The 25,487-nt window shown below is 37.3% G+C and overlaps 1 non-coding gene across 1 annotated transcript; it reads left to right on the top strand.

Moving 5' to 3' along the window:
* Positions 1-20,656: 20,656 nt before the first annotated feature.
* On the top strand, positions 20,657-20,763 carry LOC111906870 (small nucleolar RNA R71). Its single transcript, XR_002855370.2, has one exon. It is a non-coding gene; the product is annotated as a small nucleolar RNA R71 (small nucleolar RNA).
* The last annotated feature ends 4,724 nt before the right edge of the window (positions 20,764-25,487 follow it).

The following is a 25,487-nucleotide window of genomic DNA, read 5'->3' as shown; positions in this document are numbered from 1 at the left end:
GAATCAAAACAATAGTCATGCCATGCTCTAAGCATGCACACTATGTTTGTCCAAACCATAGTAATGCCATACACCTAGTATGCATACTATGTTTTTCTATGATTCTTACTTTTTGGAATAGATCAATTGAACATAATTCCAATGATTCTCGTTTCACAATCCCAAATTCCTACCATATACCGAAATCTATTAGATTTTAAACTTATACGCACTGATACTCTTGTAATGATTATTCACAAAGTCACAAAGACTTGTCAACAATCATTACAGAGTATTCCAATGGAGATCAACTCCATGGAAACGAAGTCTCATATTCAAAGTACATTGCTTTGAACATCCTTATTGCATTAAGTTTTCTAATCTTATATAGATTGAATAATTTCCACCTATGGATACATTTCCATATTCCCATTTTGACTATCACTTTTGAACAAGAGTTGCCCCTTTCAGAATATGTCAATATGGTCCTTCTAAAATTAACACTATAATTCTAACTATCCCTGAGCAACCAATCTTTGGTAAACCTTAGATTGTCCTCGACAATTTCTTAATCATTTTAGTCATATCCAATTCTAGACCTTCTCCCCTCTTAATGCCCCCAGGCATTTGGAAAATTTAGAAAGGATAAATATTATAACACATGTAATCAATCCTATACCCGAAGCAAACAAATATTCAAGAGATAGTGTAGATTCTTATCAAGACAAACATTTCACCCAATTGGTCTTAGTTGGTCTTTGTTTTATCCAAAACATCACAACTTACCAATTTCAAATGTATAAGAGTAGAACACATTTTACTCTTACATTTGACAAGTGTTAATAAACCTTTTTTAAGATGTGTCACTCAGGTTACAATCTTGGAGTATGACTCTTAGAATTGTTTTGAAACGAAGTATGACTCATCTTTCTTGATTTAACCATTTAAACAATTCATGACTCCTCTTCTTATCCATAAGAATGCAGTAAGATGTACTTAGAGGATGAATTTTGATGTGGTCTCATAATCATTAAGATGATCATAAAACATGATACTATAGTACTCTCCCATCTTTTCAGATTTGAGAAACTTTTATATTTCTGCCAAATTTGATTCTTCTCATTCGTTCTTCCATACATCGAAACTTTTCAAATGCTTCAGAATTATACTTAAACTAGTAAGTATAACCATATTTACTAAAATTTAGTAAATCATGATGAATAGTCTTATCGATCTTTTGTGGTGGACTTGACCAGTGCACAAGAATGTGTACTCGATCCGTTAGTTGTTTACTTGACTCACATATACGTGTGAACAAGGAATTAGTCTTAATTTTCCAAAGATGAAAATTCTCATTCATCATACTATACAACTTGCATGATTCCAAGTTTTAGTCCAATTGAAACTTGGGTGATGAGAATCTTTCCTTATTTGGTAAATTTTGACATTACCGCAAATGAAAGAATCAAATTCATATTTTCATTATTGCTAGAAACATACAAACATCAATTTTCCATAAATGCCATTGCAAGGAGATATAAAATAAAGTAAAACAAAATTTTATTTATTTATAAATGTGGAAAAAAACTTTTTCCTTACAATGCAACTTTAAATGAAAACTATGTTATTACATATTTTCTAGCAATCTATCATAAATCGTAGGTAGTAGCTCAAGAATCTGATCTTCGAACCATGCGATTGAAATCCATCTTCGCGATCAGATTCAGCATACTCTTCCTTTAAGTTTCCTTCCCTTTGCTTGATCCTGCCAAACATCAAAATGTAACCGAGTCACATTTTGTATTAAGAATCATCAATTAAGAACTTAACAGAGTTAGATAGTGGACTTACCTGAAGTAGAGTCAAACTTTTTGATTCTTCCTTCTCTTAGATCTTTCAGGTAGCCAGGGCAACCTCGCAACCAATGCCCCTTGCTTTGGCAATAGAACCATATGGACTCTTTGGTAATGGAACATGGGACTATCTCAGACTTATCCTTTCTCTTTACCATTTGGTCAACTGAGTTGACTATGACCGATCCCTTTCCGTTGGGAAGAAAAGCTTTTCTGGATATTCAATGTTACCATTGTCAATGTCCATGGAAGTTTGGGAAGTTTATCTTCTAATCAAATTTGCTTTACCAGTGCTGCAAATCATTGCTAATTCAGCAACATTATGCAAATAGGTAAGATCAATAAGGGTCATGTCATAGTCTGTTACTTAGTAGTCCTTAAAGAACTCACTATGTGACATAGAAAGTGATTGAAGAACCTAGTCAACAACCAACTTCCTCAAGACTTTGACACCCAACTTTCCCGGCATGTCAATATGTGACTTCATCTCCAAGATGTGAGAACACATAGAATTTGCTTGCCAATAGGGATTGAGTAACCTTGAACTATTCAAGCACTTGTGGGTTAGGGAGAATAGTTGGAGGAGGTGGAGGAAGAGAAGTATGATTTCCAACCACGGAACATCATCTTCATTAGGAAAGCTTGTTCCAGGAGATTTGGGAAGATCATAATTGTCTAAACCAGACATCTACAACGGGAGAAATTCAAGTTTGTTGATTTAAGTCCTTAATATAACACCCAATATGAAATATTAAGGCTAGGAACCATCAAAATATTTTATAACTTGGAAAAGGGATGCTGTAATCCAAACTATAAAATATTTGAAGGCAGGCGAATGACGATTCACTAATTTTCACGATGAAAAAAACTAAATAATTTATTAGGTTTTAATTGGATTTGAAACTCCTAGATCTTTTGAGATTCATTGAGATCACAAACAAGGTGTGAATAACCATGCAAATATACTTGGTACTCTTAATTTTTATCACCTAATCGATGTTCCGGTTAACCACACGCGCTCCACCGATTCTGTGATAAACCTTAAGCCACACTTTTCCAACCTTTTTAAATCCAAGTTAGTGTGCCGGTTAACCACACACGCTCCACTAACGACTTAGGCAAAGTGCAAAGTGTAATTTCATGGGTTAGCACCAAATTCACATTTTCCTAAAGTAATTAAGATTGGGAATTTAAAAAAGGTTTAGTTACTTTATACTTATCATTATACTTATAATGAAGGGAGAATTAGAGTCCTGTCAAACCCGTTCGACTAACGACCCTCCACTAGGCAAGGAAGCGGTGGGTGAGAGTGGACACCCATTAAACTGCCATTTTATAGGCAGTAACCTTATACCCCGCTTATAAACCGACTTCGTGAATGAGGCCTGCTGACAGTAAGACTGACTTGCTCTTATATATATATATATATATATATATATATATATATATATATATATATATATTATTATTATTATTATTATTATTATTAACTTATAATACTATAAAGTATACGGGTTGAATTTTAACTTTTAAAATTCTAAGGGTTTAACTTGGAATTAAAGTACTCATGAGGGGAAAATTTACAAATTCCAAAACTTGAGGGCAAGTTTTGAACAATTAAAAAACTATTCAATTCCTTAACTTATGAATTTAAAGTAGTTTTAATGAAAAACTCTTCAAGTTCCATAACTTGAGGACAAGTTATGGAAGACTTTAAAGCATTTACAAAATGAGACTCTTCATTTTTATAACTTATGGTAATCATATGAGTTTTAAAAATCATAAATGTGACTTTTCATATAACTTGAGGACTAGTTACAAAAACACATATTATGAAGAACTTTTAGATCAATTTGGATTGAAAACACATTATCACATAACTTTTCTATTAATCTAAATCAACTCATCAGAACAAGATAATTCAAATCAAACAATTTTCATGAAATTAGCCTAACCGTTAAACTAATACAAAACATGAATCTATTGATAATTATATTTGAAATTGGATTAGCATGAACATTACCACATCAAAAACAGGTTTATAAGTTCAAAATTAAACAACGTAGGATAATGTTCCTAGTCCAATTCCATCCAAAAAACTCGAAAATATGCATACTGGAAGACCATCTCGTCGAGTTCTATAAGTAACTCATTGAGTTCATGATTTAACACATGAAGGCGTCGAGTTTTTGGCTAGAACTCGTCGAGTTTTCAGTCTGGTCAGTTTCTTGGTTTTTGAAAAATAAGTTGCATCAAGTGTAATTGAAAACAAACCTGGGCTTTGATACCACTGAAGGGTTTTGAGCATTCTAACACTTCTATGTTATACATGCAACCCTATAAACCTTGGATCTATGTTTTCTCTATTATACATGCAAATATTTGATATTCAAAGGTTTCATCCTAACTAGCATAATATGAAGCAACTATACTACAAGAAAATAGTAGAATGACATACCTTTTGATGGAGCTTGAAGTCTTGAACCTTTAAGATCCTAGTGCACGAAGTGTTGCACCTCAAATGGTTCACACAACACCAAGAATCCTTGGAATAACTTGAGAATGAGGATACTTGCACCAAATCGGTTTTGCCCTCTTGTGTACACACACTAGTGCCATTTCATGAACCATAGACCTCTTTATATAGTGTGTAGGATTAGGGTTACATTCATGTAAACCCAAATACCAATGACCTTTCATTTCCATAGGATCCGTGGGTTAAACACTCCATGGACTATCCATGAAAGTTTAGCCCAACCTAAATGAACTTGGCCCATCCTAAATATATAAGAGTCCATATTTAATTAGTTCCTTTTTGATCACTAAATTAATTCTAAATTAATTCTTGATCAATACTGATTAAATAATATGATTCCATATTAATATATTAGGACTTATAATATATTAATATAAATTACTAGTATCCCTTTTCTCATTTTGTCTATCCAATTGTTCTGATGCCATGCGACCCAAATGGACCATGCCAAATCGGGTCAAGCACATACCAATTATAATTATGGACTTAGACACTAATCCAACAAAATACCACACACATCACAGTAGCCACTCTAGGCTAATTCAACGCGACCCTATGGTCAATGTGTTCCAGTGGAGACCCTCCGGTCCCACAACATGGGTGGACCCTCCGGTCCTAACTCAATAAGCTCATAATAATAATACTCAGCATAAATCACAAAGGCATAATGCAAAATACTGCAATGCACAGATAAGCACATAAGACATCTCGGTCACACAAAGATACCACTCATGGTAAGTATAGTGAGAAGACTCACCTCGTAAGTAAGCAAGTATAAGTCTCGTACTAGGGAATCTCGAACTAGCCTCCACCTAACACGTAGGATAATTATCTCTAATTATTACTCTACTCATACTTAATATATACTAAGGGTTGATCTCTCTTTAACTCTTGGAATTGGAAAAAGACCATTTTACCCCTCGTTGGTCTCCATTACTCATATTTGACCAAACCCTAAAGTCAACAGAAGTCAAACTCGAGTCAACAATCCATGTTTGACTTGACTCACCGACTGCACCCATGTGACTTGTCGAGTCCACTCGTTTTCCTCATAAGTCTCGCGAAGTTTCAACTCAGCTCGTCGAGTTGACCCCCAACTCGCCGAGTAATCGCATGATCATGCTCATCGGGGCAAACCCTAACCAACTCATCGAGTCGGCTCATCGACTTGGAAAGTCCATTCAGACTCTTTTCTCATTCAGACGATTTCAAGGTAGAAAACCTTCCCAAACTCTAGACCTACACTCTTAATGCTCGTTTATCACGTAAAGCCACGAGCTTTACGTCCATGCATGGCACTTAGGGATTGAAATGCCTAGAACATACTCTATTAAGTGTTTTTTCACTCAAGAGCTCTATTATGGCAGAATAAAGTAGGAACTTTTGGACTCTAGGGACATCACATGGTCCATATCTGGAGTCCAAACCTCTATAAGAACTCAAAACACTCAAAGTCCTAATATTAGATGGAAAAAGCCCTAAACTCCCAAAATCATGAGATCTACTCAACATAAGGAGAGATGTGTGAACTTTTTACCTTTCCCAAAAGCTCTAGGATGAAATAACCATGGATCTAACAGCCCCTTCTCATCCTTTGGCTTGGAATCCTTCTATTCTCTTCAAAAGATGCACCAAACACTCAAAGTTAGCTCAAATACTCTCTTTTAGCTCAATGGAGGATTAGGGTTTTCTCTTAGTGAAGGTAAGCAGCTGGTGAGCTGCAAAAGAGGCTATAAGTGTCCTTAAATAGGCCCCAAACCCGAGGATTTAAGGTTTCACCTCACAACGTCAACTTGGAGAGTCGACTCTCTGACTCATCGAGTAGGTCATTAATCGCGCGTGACGATACGCGACTCTACTTGACGATTTGTAGCACCAACTCATCAAGTTGCTCGATAGACCACAAAAATAAATAAATAAATAATATACCCGGGACTCCGGATGTTACACCAAGGTGTTGTCTTATTGCTTCCTTGTTGATCTTGGGTGTGATTCCATTAGAAGGATTATGGTTTGGATCCTTGGCATCAAATCTAAGTGGCAAGAACAATATTTCAAGTAAGGAGATCTTTGGCTAACAAAAGGTATGTAATTCTCTTCTTTCTTATAGTTTCACTATTTATATGAAGATAGGATCCTTGTAGGTTTTAGTTTGAATATATGAATAGAACTGTAATATGCTTCTGATGCCATAGATTGTTTGTTATCATGTTCAAAACATTTCATTAAGGGGTGCCCCCATTGGTAAAAGCATGATCTAGCCTCTTATATCTTGTTTTCTTCATCTCTGAAGCCAAAGATATTATATGTGATCATTTTTAAAAAAGAAATGAAAAGGAAAAGGGTGCACGCTGTTTTTGTCTTACACGAAAAAGAAAAAAGGGTTGCTGAAGATATGAGCATCATCATGTGACAGAAATTTAAAAAAAGAAAGGGTGTTTCTTTAGACATTTATACATGGATTTTTAGGATGCTTGTGTGATTAAAGACCCAAAAGGATATACTTTAGGCAATGATAAAAGTTTGGGTTGTTCTTAGTGAAAACAACATTTGATTCATGGTGTTTAATGTTGTTATTAGAGACAAAGTAAAAAGATTTTAGTGGGTTTGAAGTTTGTTCTTTCAAAAAGATGAATGCTAAAAAAACATTTTGGTGTGAAATTGTGGACAATAAAAATCTCCATGGGAAATTCAAATAAATCTAATGATGTTTGAAGTTTAAATGCTTCCATATGATGAATGCAATCTCTAGTATTGAAAGTAGCCTAGCTTAAGGGGGTGTGCTAGAATTATAAGCTAGACTTATATATGTGATGATTAATTGGTTATAAGTTAGATTGTAACTATCAAAGTAATTACCCTTTTGATAGTTTTGGTGAAACATTGTGATGGTTCAAAATGTATATATAGGTGTGTAATTTGATTTGACCGTGACTAATAAGAAGTTTTTTTTGTGTTTGTAAAGTACCCATCTTCTTTATTCCTCCTATATCTTCTCTGTAAATGTATATGTTTTATACTTAATTCTAAAAAATATGAACTTCTAGTTCTTATTTGATCATAGAACTTGCTATGAACTCATAATTTTATGATATTCATGACTACGTACCTCAATCCATTTAAGTTGAAAATTTGTTTCATTCTTGATCCTATTCACAAAACTCAAGCATAAATGAAAATTTAGCTTTCAGTAAACAAACCCCAGTTTTCCAATATGTACAAGTTACTATAAAATGAGCATGTTACAATCAATAATCATGGTGAAAATAAGCTATCTTTACTAACATGTTCCTTAATGCATATGCTCTGGTTCAGAAATTGCTTTCTTTCACTTTTATGACACTTGAAAATAAATATCACAATCATCCATAATCCATGTTAAATCATGATAATACTTGTTATATAACAAGTACCTATGAACTTAGTTGCAACGCTTTGTCATTTTCATCCTATGAAAGTCAAATTCATATTAGTCTCATTTCATAGTTTTTCCCACAACTATTATTGAGTATAGACCTTTTAGAATAATTAGATTATTCATGGATAAAACATGCTGATATAGAATACAACAAGTATTTAATTAAAATACCATATTCCTGATGGGTTTTATACAAACAATCCTATGTGTGCATGCAACCCTAGATTAGGATCTATGTTTTCTTTATTAGATACACAACTTTATGAACACAAGAAGAACCCTAACATACACCTAGGTATTTCGAAATTTATGTAGTAGAAGTGATTACAGACCTCTTGTTGTTATATTGCAATAACAACACAAATCTTCAATCTCTTAGTCTTGAAAGCAAGTACCACAAGTGTAGTACCTCTAATGGCTCACAAACACCACAAGTAAATGGAATGGCAAGAGAGAGAGAACGGAGAGGCAGGAAATCGGCTCTAAGCCTTCTAGGGATCAAGTGGCCGATTTCCTAAGGCCTAAGGGGTCTTTATATAGGGTATAGATTAGGGTTTCAGTCCTTTTCCTTATCTAGTTGCTTGCCTACCAAGCAACCCATAAGACAAGCCAAGACGCCTTATCCTTGGACGAATTCTAAGGCCCGATCACCTTGAATTGATCCACCCTATTCATAGGGAATCCATTACCCTAATTTGCAACTATCACATAATTACAATTTAGCCCCTCTAGTTTAATTAATTACTTTTGATCACAAAATTAATTCTTAATTGATTATTGACCAATATTAATTAAACAAATCTGATTTCTCCTTTAATATATTATTCTTATAATATATTAATAAGTCATAATAACCTCTTTCTCTATTATTTCTCCAGTCAAGCTGCTTTGGTGAAGGCAACCCAAAAGGACCATGCACAACCGGGTCAAGTACTTACCAAATATGGTTACGGGCTTAGACCCTAATCCAATAGTCTCCCACTTGGATAAGTCTAGTAACCACAAATGCAAGTATAACTCGATTAGCAATCGTAGCTCTCAAAGACGCTGCCGAACTCTGATCTTATCAGTAACCTGTCCTTTAGATAAGGGATCGTACAGTCCTCTGTTTTAGATATCATGCGGACAATCTCATGAAACATAGTCATACTTATTGTCCAACAGTTTTTTTTCTCGAGCTCGGATTCATTTGACATAGAACTTAATTGAACACATCAATTCAGTCTTGACCGGGCCCGACACAGAAGTCAAATCAAATCATCGAGGGGCCCTGATATTGCTTTTACCCTCTTAGGATAAAAGAAACAGATAAACTTCAAATTATATGCATTTACTACTTACTAATCAAATTATACACAACAATGCGTTTTATGACATCAATTTACTGATGCGGTTTCGCATTATCAATGCACAATCAATTAGCAAACAATAAACCATATATCTTGGTTTTAAGACCATATGATATTATCGTCTTGCGATCACTCGTGGTAAATTCCATGAAGTGATTCCACCAAGCGTGGGTTTATTCCAATGCTCAAAACTTATTCATAAGCACTCACGAACGTTGTAACAAACCTTTTTTTTATGTATAATACCTTTCAGACAATCTACACACCAATTCATGACAGTCTTCATTCATACCTACTTCCAACATATGAACGACTGTGGACTGTTTGAATAATTCGTTTATTCTTAATTAACTCAATTATTTAGGAAATCAAAACATGCAAAGTGAAAAAATAGTTAAACAATTAACATAAGACATAAACATTAAATAATAATCCTTTATTTAATCATCAAATGTCAATTACATTTATCTATTACATGTTTCCAAACTATGTAATCCAAACTAATATCGTCCTTCAGCCCAACGCTCCTAGCGTGCTGCAAGTGCTTAACCCTACTCAGTCCCTTCGTAAGCGGATCTGCTGGGTTATCCTCTGACGATATCCTCTTAACTACGAGGAGTCCTTCTTCTACCCGATGTGTAATAAAGTGATATTTTCTGTTGATATGTCGAGATCTACCGTGATCCCTCGGTTTCTTGGTCAAGGCAATCGCTCCTTCATTATCACAGAAAATTTCCACAGACTCCTTTATGGTAGGTACAACTCCAAGGTCTCCAATGAAGTTCTTCAACCATATCGCCTCTTTTGACGCTTCATTCGTTGCAATGTACTCTGATTCGCATGTTGAATCAGCTACGGTTTCTTGCTTGGAACTTTTCCAAGTCACTGCTCCTCCATTAAGGGTAAAGACCCAGCCTGACTGTGAACGGTGGTTTTCCTTGTCTGTCTGGAAACTGGTGTCACTATACCCTCGCACCTTTAAGTCATCACTCCCTCCGAGGACTAGAAACCATTCCTTGGTCCTCTAAAGGTACTTAAGGATATTCTTGACTGCGGTCCAATGTGCCCTGCCAGGGTTCCCTTGATATCTACTGACCATGCTCAAAGCAAAGGCCACATCAGGGCGAGTACAAGTCATAGCATACATGATTTAGCCAACTGCGGAAGCGTAAGGTACTCGACTCATGTATGCTATCTCGGCTTCAGTACTCGGACTTTGAGTCTTACTCAACTTGGCATTACTTTGTATCGGTAATTCTCCCTTCTTTGAGTTTTCCATACTAAAACGTTTTAGTACCTTGTCCAAGTAAGTATTCTGACTAAGTCCTATTAGTCTCTTACTTCACTCTCTCACTATCCTTATTCCCAAAATATAGGAAGCCTCTCCGAGGTCCTTCATAGAGAAGCACTTCCCGAGCCAGGACTTAACCTCTTGCAACGTTGGGATGTCGTTTCCTATGAGTAGTATGTCATCGACATACAAAATGAGGAAGCTAACTATACTCCCACTGGCCTTGACATACACACATGATTCATCTTCGCTTCGTACAAATCCAAACTCTTTGACTTTCTCATCAAAGCAAGGATTCCATATGCGAGATGCTTGCTTAAGTCCATAAATGGACTTCTCAAGCTTGCACACTCTATTGGGATGCTTCATATCGACAAAACCCTCTGGCTGAGCCATGTAAACATCCTCAGCCAACTTCCCATTAAGGAAAGTGGTTTTGACATCCATTTGCAATATTTCATAATCATGAAATGCAGCAATGGCTAGCATCACGCTAATAGACTTTATTTTAGCAACTGGTGAGAAGGTCTCATCATAGTCAACTCCGGGAGTTTGAGTAAAGCCCTTCGCAACCAATCGCACCTTATACGTGTGCACATTCCCATCCATGTCAGTCTTCTTCTTGAAGATCCACTTGTACCCTACCGTCTTACATCCGGGCACATGGTCAACCAAATTCCAAACTTGGTTGTCATACATGGACTGAATCTCGTTGTCCATCGCCTCTTTCCATTTTGCAGACTCCGAACCTGCCAGGGCTTCCTTATAGCTGTTAGGTTCATCTAGATTTACTAGTGTACTATCACTAATATACGTGTCCCCTTCGGTAGTAATATGAAAACCATAAAACTGGGGTTGAACTCTAACTCTTTCAGAGCGTTTAACAGGTAAGGACTCGTCAATTGGTTCAACCGGAGTTTCCTCCTTGGGTTGAGCGCCAGCGTTAGAGGTTCCTTCATCACTCGACTCTTGAATCTCTTCAAGATCGATTTTCCTCTTACTGTCTCCTTGGCTTATGAGTTCTCGCTCTCGGAAAACCCCTCTCCTAACAACGAAGACAACATTGTCACTCGGTCTATAGAATAGATATCCAAAGGATTTCTGCGGTTAGCCGATGAAAATACATCGCTCACTACGAGGTTCGATCTTGTTGTGAGTCTCTCGTGTTACGAAAGCCTCGCAACCCCAAACCTTGTTATGTGCCAACGAGGGAGCTTTCCCTGTCCCCATCTCATGAGGTGTTTTGGCAACCTTCTTTGTAGGTACTAAGTTAAGGATATGGGCAACGGTCTCTAAGGCATACCCCCAGAATGAGATAGGTAGTGAAGCACGACTCATGATGGAACGAACCATGTCCAAAAGGGTTCGATTACGCCTCTCAGCCACACCATTCAACTGTGGTGTCCTAGGCGATGTCAATTGCGAAACTATTTCGCATTCCTTGAGATAGTCGTGGAATTCAAGACTTAGGTACTCTCCTCCTCGATCGGATTGAAGCATCTTGACTTTCCTGCCCAATTGATTCTCCACTTCTTGTTTAAACTCTTTGAACTTTTCAAAGGTTTCTGACTTGTGCTTGATTAAGTAAATATACCCATATCTTCTATAATCATCGGTGAAAGTCACATAGAAGCGGTTCGCGTCCCTTTTGGTGGATCTAAAGGTCCCACACACATCGGTGTGTATGAGATCCAATAAACCCTCACCCCTCTCACAAGTGCCAGTGAAGGGTGACTTGGTCATCTTTCCAAGTAAACAAGACTCGCACACGTCATCGTCCCTAAGGTCGAATGACTCCAATACTCCATCCTTTTGGATTCGGGCTATGCGTTTCTTGTTGACATGTCCAAGACGACAATGCCACAATCATGATTTATCCATACTATTGGAAGAATCCACACACAATACATCATTTCCTAGGTTATCTACAACCATAACAGTTTCATAAATTCCATTACAAGGCAATGCTTCAAAATATAAAACATCATTTAGATAAGCATAAATCGAACCATTCTCATTATTAAACGAATATCTAAATCCTTGTCTAAACAAACCATGAAATGAAATGAATTTTCTTTCCATATTTGGAGAATACCAACAATTATTTAAATCTAAACCTAATCCATTACTAAGCGCTAGAGAATACACTCCAATCTTGGTGACAGGCGACAATCTTCTGTTCCCCATGATTAGATTTATTCTTCCACGCTCCACATCCCTATCTCTGCTTAGTCCCTGCAAATCAGAACATATGTGAAAACCACATCCTGTATCAAGAACCCAAGAAATAGTATGTGATGAATCATTAGATTTAATTGTGTAAATACCTGCGAAGGACAGCTTGATCTTCCCATCCTTGATGGCTTGCAGATATTCCGGGAAGCTTCTCTTCCAATGTCCTATTTTGTGGCAGCAGTGGCACTCTGCCTCCTTTGGGTTTGAGTTGGGCTTAGTAGAACCAACTTTGGTACCACTAGAAGAGGTACCATCTTGGGGCTTTCCCTTGTGGTGACTCTTCGAAGGAGCCTTCCTCTTCTTGCCCTTCCCTTGCCCAATGGCCAAAACAGGAGCAACGGGTGGAGTGGGAGTTAATGCAACAGACTTGTCCTTGAGGTTGCTCTCAGTAGTCCTTAGGAGCCCTTGGAGTTTTCTTAAGGTGACCTCTTCTTTGTTCATGTGGTAGGTCATCCTAAATTGGTTGTAGCACGAGGGCAGGGAGTGAAGAATGATGTCGATTGCCAAATCTTCCCCAAAGTTAGCATTTAAATTGCGAAGACGATCAACATACCTCTGCATCTTTCGCAAATGCGAGGTTAGGGATTCTCCCCTTCCCATCTTAGCGGTGATCATGTTGGTGATGATCTCATAGCGCTCTTGCCTTGCGCTTTGGTGGTACCTCTCTAGCAAATCTTGGTGCATTTCATACGGATACATGTCCTCATAGGACTTTTGGAGTTCAAGGTTCATTGTGGCTAGCATAATGCAATGAACTTTCGTTCACGCTCATGGGTCTCAAAGACAACCATTTCTTCGGGAGTAGCGATTTCCGGATTGATCTTTTCAAGCTTCTCGTTAAGGACATATTCTTTGTCCTCGTAGTGAGCAATCATGCGGATGTATCTTATCCATTCGTTGAAATTCGATCCGTCAAATGTAACCTTTTGACATAGGCTCATTAGCGAGAATGAACCAGCAGCAGCATTGTTGGAATTTGCGTTAGACATCTGCAAATAGAAAGTGATGTGCACAAAAGTCCTCACTAATTTTAATATTTATAACCTAACAAACTTAACTAACTATGCACTTATAGGCAGTGTACCTAGTCAGATTATAGTATAGCTTGAGTAAGTCGGGTGTCGATCATAGGGAAAGGTGTTCTAATTAATTTATTTACTATTAAATTATCCTAATTTATTAACAAGTTTAAAAGGGGTTTTATCTGGTTTTACAAGATCAGATGGAATTAAATTAAATTCAATAAATAAAAACACACTCTTGTTTAGTTTGAATCCACTTCTCCCTTGTGGCTAGCTAATGATTACGGATTATTAAGTTGGTTTTTAGTTGTATTAGTAATTTAGTTCTAACTTACCAATAATTAACTAATTCATGTCAAACCATGTATGTTCACACATAATTAAACACAGAACTAATTATGAATGTAAATATGCTATGTAAGATTTGTTGTATAAACGCAATTATGATCACAATACACGTTCTCTAGCACAGCTAAACTTTATTTATTCTAATTACTACTAAGATTGGTCAATCCTAGCTCTAACAATTCAATGTTCACTAAATCATTCGGTAAACAAGTTCATGCAATTTAATGGTTACTAAGCTACACAGAACATGCAATCAAGCAATTAGAAAAACAAATAATAACATGCTAGGTTATACATGTCAAACACAAGCAATTTTTACCAACTAAACTTAATCCATAAACATATAACTATTCATAAGTTTAAAGCTTCATCTAGCTAAACAAGAGTAGCTAGATTCAGCTGCTCATCATAGCAACTAAACCAACACAGCTAAAAATAATGAAAGACATGTTCTTATTTAACTAAAATATAAACCTCTATTCTTTTTGGTGTTGAAAACCTTCTTCCATAACCCTTCTTTCGCTCTGAATCGTCTCCTGGAACTCTTTCCTTCTGCCAAAAGCTTGTCCCTTTCGTAATAATCAGGAGAACTTATATAATCTTCAAAAACCCGCGCCACGTCGTGGCCAGAGGAGTGCCACGTCGTGGGCTTCAAGTAATCCGTATCCTCCAAGGAAATCCTCCGCGTCGCGATGTCTATCTTCTAGAAACCCCATGCCACATCGTGGGCTTCATCGCCACGTCGTGAATTAAGTATTTATCGTGAATTTGTTCTTTTCTTGTCTTTCAAGCCTCCCATGTTCCACATTTTGTCACTTTTGGTCCCTCTCCTCGAAAATCCTTAATATTGACTGAAAATAACAATTTAAAGTTATAAGTATCATTATTCTAAACATATTATCAATTTATTAATAAAAATGTACTTAATTATTGCCTAAAAATAAGTATAAATATGGAAATATCAAAATACCCCACACTTAGGCTTTGCTTGCCCCCAAGCAAATTTAAACTTAATTCTTAATTACTAACACCACACAGAACAATCCGACTCTAGTTCAGCCATTATGCCAAGACCTCAACGCATGCATTTATGTCTAAAATTTTCCTAAAGTACCCCCCCATACTTTAAATACTCACAATCTTCATAAACACTCGCCCACTTTTTCCGAACAATGCTCATTTTATGCAACCCTCCGAATCCATCCGCAGAAAACCTCCTTATCCTCAAGGTATTTTTAGTTGAGCAACCTAAGCATACATAATCTAGAATTACAATCATTGATACCACTATGGAGCTTTTTTGGAATTCTTCACTTCTTTGACATTTGATCTTTGATTTCTTTGAATTCACCACCTTATTTGATTAGATTTCTGGTATCTTCAACTTTTGAATTTCTTGGAATTTTGATCTTTTGATCTTCACTTTATTTGCTCCAAAATTCTTCACACTTTACTCGTAATTCTCTCTCTCTCTCTCTTTTTAACATGTACCTCTCTTTTTTCACTCAAAACCTACATGCTTAAGCAGAGGCGCTCAACCTCAACCTTTATTGGTTAATGATAATAATTTTCCTGGATACATTTCAGGTTTAGGCTGCTAAACATATTGCATCCCTCAAACCAAGCGGGGTTATGATTTTGTTCCATGATTTCACTAAAATAAGGGAGGCCACAAATACACTATAACGTGTATTGGCTCAACTAAACATTTGAACTTTCATTGGATCATCCCACATAATACTAGCAATTATAGCTCAAATTATTACTACTAGATTTAATTATTAAAAATTTCAATTTTCAAATTTTCAATTTTTACTATCAAATTCTATGATTTTCTAGCAATTTACTTTTTCTACCCCTACCCCACACTTATTTCATACAATGCCCTCATTGTATTCATAAAAATAAATCAAAATTAAAGAAAAGGGAGAAAAAGGAACAGACTCCCCTGGGATAGTGGCATGAGCATCTCCAAAAGTGCGGAAAACATGCATTTTGAATATGGACTTCCAAAAATAGAAACTCGGTGTAGAACTGGGTGAATACGTAAATAAACCACGAACATGACTCGAAACTTCAATTCTTCAAAGTGGGTGTTTGTAAGTAAAAATGTGGGCAATGATAAACTGGGACACGTCGTGGCAGGTAACTGGCCACGTCGTGATATGGGATGAAAGCGCGAACACCAAACTGCTTAATTTCTTCAAATTGCAAGAGCGCCACGACGTGGCGTAAGAATTTCACGTCGTGGAAACTGGACATCAGCAGAAAACACCTCATTTGTTTTATTTACTCTAGCAACTTGACCAATAGCTAAATGGTTTAAGACGCTTCTATGCAAATATATTTCCCAACTGTAACCTCTCTCCTACTAATGTACCCCACACTTATCTTGAATTATGGATTCCAACTCACGACTCTACGCTTCCTTGACTAGACAAACACGACTCGAAAGTTAACCTTCTATGCTCCTTAGAATTCCAATGCTAATCTGAAAAATGGAACAACCGAAAAGAAATAAAAAAAAGTAACATTATAGTGGTGGCATGCCCCCACTTAAAAACAAAATAAAAAGAAAAGAAAATAGAATCAATCATCATCTTGGTCCTGCACTCCACTTGGCCCTGCCCCGTCATTCTGCGGACGCCATAGCTCCTCCCATGTCGGAAAATAAGGATACTGTGGTGGCATGCCCCCGTAGATTATCCAAATACATTCCCACCCAACTTTCAAAAGGGTCGGTGGGCACTCCCTGCACATACTGGGAAGCAACATGCTCTCTCTCGACTTCACCTCTAGCTCGCACATTCTGATGCCGCGGTTTGGCTGGTGGTTGCTGTCCTGGCTGCGCCTCCTCTTGCTTGTCATCTATCGGCGGTATAACAAAACGACCCCCGATATTCACCACCGTCCGCATAACACCCAAGACTTGAATGGTCAAGTCTGTGTCCGGGAATCGAGTAAGATTCCTCACAAAGTCATGGGTCAAAATATGATATGACCTAGCAAGGCGAGTAACCAAATGCCCCCCAGTAATCGGGCTCCCAGGCCTAGAATTGGCCGCTTTCTTCCCTATGAACCTTGCCAACATATAAGGTAAATCACAGCAAACTCCCGGGGTAATAAGAGTCCATAAATAAAACAGATTCTGAATGGGGACTTTATCACCATGATGCTTGTGATTTATTGAAAAAGTGATAAGGCGGTGTAAAAATCGAAAAACAGGATTCCAAATTTGTGACTCACTCGAGTCACGAGTGTTGTACTCATGGCTAGAAATGCCCGCCAGAACTGCACATCCATAATGCTGGGAGTAAAATCCCGAACGCATCCAAGCAAGAACGGTATGAAAAACGGAGATTGCGTCTCTACTTCGGTATAAAGCCCCATACGCCAAGCGAATTCCCGAAGACTACACTCTCTATAAACACCACCCAAATGAAACACAAGTGCCCGGTTGTAGGTGAAATCAAGGGTGCGTTCCTCGAAGCATACGGTAGAGAAAACTCTACCGACAATTCCCGGTACACGGGTTCTTGGATGAAAAACAAATTCCTCCACCCGTGACAAGTGAAAGAAAATTGGTCCCCTTCGTATGTTTTCGACCAATAGCGTGCCAACTCAGCCACCATTCCCACTCCACCAAGCCATCCCCAATCGATAATTGGGGCTATCGCAAACTCCCTATTGTACAGCCATCCTAACCGATTCTCGTAAGTAGTTAACAACGGTCGGGGAATGTTTTGAGGAAACTGGTATAAAGGATGTATACTTGCTACATCTATCGAGTTTTCCTCCTGTGGAACAGCTCGTCGTGGTCCCATTTCTGCATACAAAATCAAACCAAAACAGCAAACATCCAAAACATTAAAACAATTGATGCTGTTTTGCCAGAAGTCACGACGTGGCCAGGCTATGCCACATCGTGGGCCACAGTCGGTCACAATTCTTGGATCGGTCCATTTATATGACATTTCTACCAAAATTAGTGCTTGGGGTTTGTTCCTATGGACATTTAAGGGACATGCAATCTAAAATCAACCACTAGATTCAACCAATTTCGTGAATCATACAAACCCTAACCATGAAAACTTGAAATTGGAAGAACTAACTACAAAAAATGAGTAGAATACATACCAAGTAGAGTAAATTGACAAGATCTTGCAAGGAAATTTGAAATAGATTAAGAAATTAGCTGTGGGGTTTTGATGTTCCCGTTCGTGCGGCGGTTTTCAAGTGGGGAATGAGAATTATCGGTCAAAGGGTTTTAAGGAAATGGTCCCCCCTACTTTTTTAAGGCCACGACGTGGCTAGCTATGCCCATGTCGTGGACCTTAAATCTGTCATCTGGTCCCGTGTTTTCAATTTGACCCACGACGTGGCTGGCTTTGCCCACGTTGTGGAAACCGCCCAAATGCAAAATTTTAATAAATTCTCACATATTAACTAATTACTTTGCATTTCCTTCATTATTTAAAGTTCCTCACAGCTAATTCTTTACTAATTATCAGTTATTAGATGATGAGTTGATGTCTTTCCTAAAAAAAATTAAAAGAAAAGAAAATGCAAACCAAACTCGGGTTGCCTCCCGAGAAGCGCTTCTTTTTCTTGGAGTCTTGAGCTGGACTCCGTGCCTTCTACGTTAAATCTTCTGAAGAGTCCACCATTAAGATATTTTGTTCCTTGAACCGCCGCTTGTAAGGTTGAACTCGCCTTTTATATGCCTTCTTTGAATTCTCCTTTTTAGCTTTGCCCTCTTCTTCAAGCTTTCGTTTTGTGCCCTTAGTTTGTTCCTTGCACTCCATAGCAGCCCCCTCTTCTTTCACCACCTGCTTTGTTACTCTTGAAGTGACCTCCTCTTCATCACTTGTTATCTCTTCATCCTCTTTGCTCACCCAAGAAGGCGGACTCTTGTAAGCTATGACTTCAATCAAATATGGAACAAATGCCCTCGGTTTTGTCCTTTTGACTCGATGAACTGTCTTTATCTCTTCTTCCGTAAGCTTTTCCAATTCTTCTAGTTCATTCTCTTCGTTAATTGTGAACACCTCTTCTTTATCTTCTTGAAAGTCATCTTTATCCCAAAGACTTCTTGTTCATCTCCAACCCTCAAAGTGAGCTTAGACTCGCGAATATCAACAAGGGCTCCAGCAGTGTTAAGTAATGGAAGACCAAGGATTATTGGAACATCTGGATCTTCTTTCATGTCCAAGACTACAAAGTCTATTGGAAAAACAAATTTTCCAATTTGCACCAAAATATCCTCCACGATGCCATGAGGTTGTGTCACCGAACGATTCTCCATGTGAATCTTCATTTTTGTAGCCTTCATCTTCTGAATCTCCAATTTTTGATAAAATGAAAAAGGCATCAGATTAATGCTAGCCCCAGAATCGGCTAAAGCACTAAACTTCATTTTATTCCCAAACTCACATGGAAGAGTGAGGCGTCTAGGATCCCCCATCTTTTCTGGTGTTTCTCCCAACACAGCTTTTGAAGTTTGTTCACTTAGAATCATTGTAGACTGCTTCTTTAATTGCCTTCGAGTGTCTATCAAGTCTTGCAGTAATTTCTGGTTCTTGGGAGCTTTGGATAAGGACTCGACAAAGGGGGTATTAATTGGGATTCCCTTCACATGCTTTACATACTCTAAATGCTCCTTCTCTAGTAGACTAGGTGCAGCTCGGGTGGGAAATGGCAAAGGTGGCTGATAAGCTGGAACGGGCTCAAAGGGTTTTTGATCAGACATACGCCACGTCGTGGCCAGAGGAGTGCCACGCATGGCGAGCCTGGTTCAACAATTTCTCCACTTTCGATCCTTTATTTCTCGGGCTGTTGCGGTTCTTCTTCCAATGCCTCCAGGAATTCAGAGACTGCATCTTCTTCATTATCGATGGCCATTACGTGAGATTGGGTCTTTACTTCGGGATTCGTCGGGGACAATTTTTCATGAACTAAAGTGGCTAGTTGACCAAATTGTACTTCAAGGTTATGGATGGAGGCTTGCTGATTCTTTATCAGAGTTTATTGTTCCATAATGGCAGAATCAGTGGCATCGTGTCTCTTTTCCGAAGCTTCCATAAACTTCATCAAAATGGTCTTTAGGTCGGGTTTCTTCTCCGCTGGTGGCTGCTCCTTTTGATAAAGGCCTCGACCTGTCTGCCTATATTTTTCTTCTTTTTGCTTCTTGTACTCTTCATATGGCAGCCACTCCTTCTTCGGTTTCCTCCTGTCCTCATCAAACTTATCCCCACTAGAGTAGCACACTTGAGCTTTTTTGTTCCCAAACTCATCTACATTGCAGTCCTTGGTCAAGTGTGGACCACTGCATCTCTTGCAACCCACTCTTATGGCATGTATCGACTGGTCCATTTGTGTTATCCTGCGATCCATATTATTCAGCGTGGCCATGACAGCTGCTATTTCTTTAGTTTGGGCCCCTGCACCGCCTTTGATTCCATCTTGCCTCGGGTTGTGGTATTCGCAAGAGTGCTTCGCGAATTCTTCAATTAGCTCCTTGACCTCCCTTGGATTATTCTTTGTCAACGGTCCTTGAGAATCAAGGAGTTGTCTTGTCATCACGTTGAACCCATCATAAAAGATTGACATCTCTTGCTGCACATTTAGGTCATGTTGAGGGCAATTTTTGAGCAAGCCCTTGTACCGCTCCCATGCTTCGTATAGTGACTCCCCCGACTGTTGCTCTTAGTTGGCTATTGCCTTCTTGAGTTTGGCTATCTTGGATGGCGGGCAAAACTGGTCCAGGAATTGCTCACGCATTTGAGCCCAAGTGGTGATTGTACCCGGTGGGAGTGCCTTTAACCACTCCTTAGCAGCTCCTTTGAAAGTGATGGGAAGCATCCTAAGCAAGACTGTGTTTCTGTTGACATTTGGGACATTAAAGTAATCCGCAATGTCGTTGACTTCATCTAGATGCTTAAAGCATCCTCATGATTTTTCTCGAAAAATGGGATGTCCTTCAGTGCAGTCAATATGTGTCCCTTCAGCTCGAATGTGGCAGTGGCAGGTATTACGGGTTGGACTAAACCGGGACCCACATCTTCTCGGATCCACTTCTTGTAAGCTCCCATGGACATTTCTTCAATCGCTTCCATCTTGTTCCTTGGCTCGTTCTCGGGTTCGCTCGTGTGTTCTTCAAATTCTGGCTCGATATCGCTTTCGGACTCGGTTTGGATGGGTGTATGATCCAAATGCTCAAGATTGCTCTTGTGCTCGCTGATGAACTTGACTCTCCGGTCCTCTTTCCCGAATTCCTAGAAAAATCTGACTTCAATTTTTGTAAGGGCGTCTTTTTCTTGTGAAGTGCAGACTCAGGATCTTCCAGTGGTGGTGCCAAGTGTGTGTTTGAGCTTCTGGTCATGAACTTCTGCAACTTGCTAAACTAAAAACGTAAAACTGAACTAAAATAAGAAAAACTAACTTCAAACTATAAATTTAGTTTTTTAACTGTCCACGTCGTGGACTCTGTGATTGACAGAAAAATTTTATTTTGCTGAAAAATTAACTTTTTGTGGTTTTTTACTCCACAAGAAGGATCGATTAATTTAATGCAAATAAATAAGCTAAAAACTAAGCCGTTCCCCGGCAACGGTGCCAAAAACTTGATGTGCACAAAAGTACTCATTAATTTTAATATTTATAACCTAACAAGCTTAACTAACTATGCACTTATAGGCAGTGTACCTTGTCAGATTATAGTATAGCTTGAGTAAGTCGGGTGTCGATCACAGGGAACGGTGTTCTAATTAATTTATTTACTATTAAATTAACCTAATTTATTAACAAGTTTAAAAGGGGTTTTATCTGGTTTTACAAGATCAGATGAAATTAAATTAAATTCAATAAATAAAAACACACTCTTGTTTAGTTTGAATCCACTTCTACCTTATGGCTAGCTAATGATTACGGATTATTAAGTTGGTTTTTAGTTGTATTAGTATTTAGTTCTAACTTACCAATAATTAACTAATTCATCTCAAACCATGTATGTTCGCACATAATTAAACACATAACTAATTATGAATGTAAATATGCTATGTAAGATTTGTTGTATAAACGTAATTATGATCACAATACACATTCTCTAGCACAGCTAAGCTTTATTTATTCTAATTACTAACTAAGATTGGTCAATCCTAGCTCTAACAATTCAATGTTCACTAAGCTACACAGAACATGCAATCAAGCAATTAGAAAAACAAATAATAACATGCTAGGTTATACATGTCAAACACAAGCAATTTTTACCAACTAAACTTAATCCATAAAAATATAACTATTCATAAGTTTAAAGCTTCATCTAGCTAAACATGAGAAGCTAGATTTAGCTGCTCATCATAGCAACTAAACCAACACAGCTAAAAATAATGAAAGACATGTTCTTATTTAACTAAAATATAAACCTCTATTCTTTTTGGTGTTGAAAACCTTCTTCCAGAACCCTTCTTTCGCTCTGAATCGTCTCCTGGAACTCTTTCCTTCTGCCAAAAGCTTGTCCCTTTCGTAATAATCAGGAGAACTTATATAATCTTCAAAAACCCGCGCCACGTCGTGGCCAGAGGAGTGCCACGTCGTGGGCTTCAAGTAATCCGTATCCTCCAAGGAAATCCTCCGCGTCGCGATGTCTATCTTCTAGAAACCCCATGCCACGTCGTGAGCTTGATTGCCACATCGTGAATTAAGTATTTATCGTGAATTTATTATTTTCTTGTCTTTCAAGCCTCCCATGTTCCACATTTTGTCACTTTTGGTCCCTCTCTTCGAAAATCCTTTATATTGACTGAAAATAACAATTTAAAGTTATAAGTATCATTATTCTAAACATATTATCAATTTATTAATAAAAATGTACTTAAATACTACCTAAAAATAAGTATAAATATGGCAATATCAGAAAGGAACAAAGTTTTATTAGAATTGAATCCCTAATTAAACACCCAAAATGAGAAATTAGGGCTAGGATCCAACATCATTATTTACATATTAGAAGAGGGATGCCGTAATCCAACATGCAAATAATTTGGAGGTAAGTGAATGACAATTCACGAATTCTTCACCATGAAAAACATAAAAGGTTTAGGTTTTAAATGTATTAAGAATTCCTAGATTCCTTTTGAGATTCATTGAACTTTTCAATGGCATGTTTAAATCTCGATATGCCCCTCTCGTTTGTGACTGGGATGTCGAGGATCACAAAGCGGGTGTGAATAACCATGAAAATGTACATGGTGCCCTCATTGTTATAGTGACCTATTCGATGTGCCGGTTAACCACACACGCTCCATCGAACTATGACAAACAATGAGTCACCCTTTGCCACCTTTTCTTATAACCAATTAGTGTGCCGGTTAACCACACACGCTCCACTAACTTCTTAGCAAGGGTGCAAAGTGTAATTTCATGGGATTGCATCAATTCACTTTTGCGTAAACTAACTAGGATTGGGAATTTTGTAAAAATGTTTAGTTACTTTATATAGATTCATTATACTTATTAATGAAGAAAGGATTGCCCTCTCCTACCCGTTCGGCTAACGACCCTCCACCAATCAAGAAAGCGGTGGGTAAGAGTGGATACGCATTAAATGGCCATTTTATAGGCCATAACCTTATACCCCCTTATAGATTGGCTTCGTGAATGAGGCATACTAACGGTAAGACTAGCATTTTAGTTATATATATATATATATATATATATATATATATATATATATATATATATATATATATATATATATATATATATATATATATATATATATATATATATATATATATATTAATCATGTAATAATATAATAGTATAGGGTGTATTTTAAACATTTTAAAATACTAGAGTTTTAATTTCAATTTAAAATTTTCGAAAATTTAAAACCTTTAAATTTAAATTTTAAATATTAAAACTCTTGATTTAATAACTATCTAAATTAAACAATTAATTTGAATTACTAAATCATAAAGGATTGTCTTAAATTAAACAATTAGTTTTATCCTAATCCCTTAAATCCCTCTAGATTTCGAAAATCATGGGGTGAGATAATTCAAAATCTTTAATTACCATATTTAACCATTAAAAGATAATTACAAGATATGGGATTATCCATATCCCTAAAATTTAGGATCTTATCTTGGGGAGGAGGCATATTTCGAAAATCCTAGGGTTTGCAAACCCTAGATTTCGAAATCTTGGGCAAAATGGAAAGGGTTTGAAAACCCTTTTCAAAATTCGAAAACTAGGGTTCAAGAACCCTAATTATGAAATCCTTTCCTCCAAGGGTTTATTGGCCATAAACCCTAAAGTGTCAAATTCATAAAATTGTATAATTCTAATTGAAAACAATTTAACCATAAGCTCTGATACTGTTGGTGGGTTTTATACAAACAATCCTATGTGTGCATGCAACCCTAGATTAGGATCTATGTTATCTCTATTAGATACAAAAATTTATGAACACAAGAAGAACCCTAACATACACCTAGGTATTTCGAAATTTATGTAGTAGAAGTGATTACAGACCTCTTGTTGTTATATTGCAATAACAACACAAATCTTCAATCTCTTAGTCTTGAAAGCAAGTACCACAAGTGTAGTACCTCTAATGGCTCACAAACACCACAAGTAAATGGAATGGCAAGAGAGAGAGAACGGAGAGGCAGGAAATCGGCTCTAAGCCTTCTAGGGATCAAGTGGCCGATTTCCTAAGGCCTAAGGGGTCTTTATATAGGGTATAGATTAGGGTTTCAGTCCTTTTCCTTATCTAGTTGCTTGCCCACCAAGCAACCCATAAGACAAGCCAAGACGCCTTATCCTTGGACGAATTCTAAGGCCCGATCACCTTGAATTGATCCACCCTATTCATGGGGAATCCATTACCCTAATTTGCAACTATCACATAATTACAATTTAGCCCCTCTAGTTTAATTAATTACTTTTGATCACAAAATTAATTCTTAATTGATTATTGACCAATATTAATTAAACAAATCTGATTTCTCCTTTAATATATTATTCTTATAATATATTAATAAGTCATAATAACCTCTTTCTCTATTATTTCTCCAGTCAAGCTGCTTTGGTGAAGGCAACCCAAAAGGACCATGCACAACCGGGTCAAGTACTTACCAAATATGGTTACGGGCTTAGACACTAATCCAACAATTCCATCTATCAAAATTATTACAATAGTTATCTCTTACAATTTTCCAACATTCAACACTATACCCAGATCAAATCCAATCAGTAGAAAAGCAAAGTCCTATAACTCTAACATGAACCTTAGGCTTAGCTTGTGGAAGGGCTTAGTGAATGGATATGCCAAGTTTTGATATGTGTGAACTTTTTGAATACAAATATCTCATCTTTTTTACTTTATCCTAAATGTAACTGAATCTTTGATAATGTGTCTGGTCCTTTGATATATTTCTATAGATATTTAT

This window comes from Lactuca sativa, chromosome 4, assembly GCF_002870075.4.
Source record: "Lactuca sativa cultivar Salinas chromosome 4, Lsat_Salinas_v11, whole genome shotgun sequence".
Lineage (NCBI taxonomy): Eukaryota > Viridiplantae > Streptophyta > Magnoliopsida > Asterales > Asteraceae > Lactuca > Lactuca sativa.
This window is presented reverse-complemented; position numbering and strand designations above follow the sequence as displayed.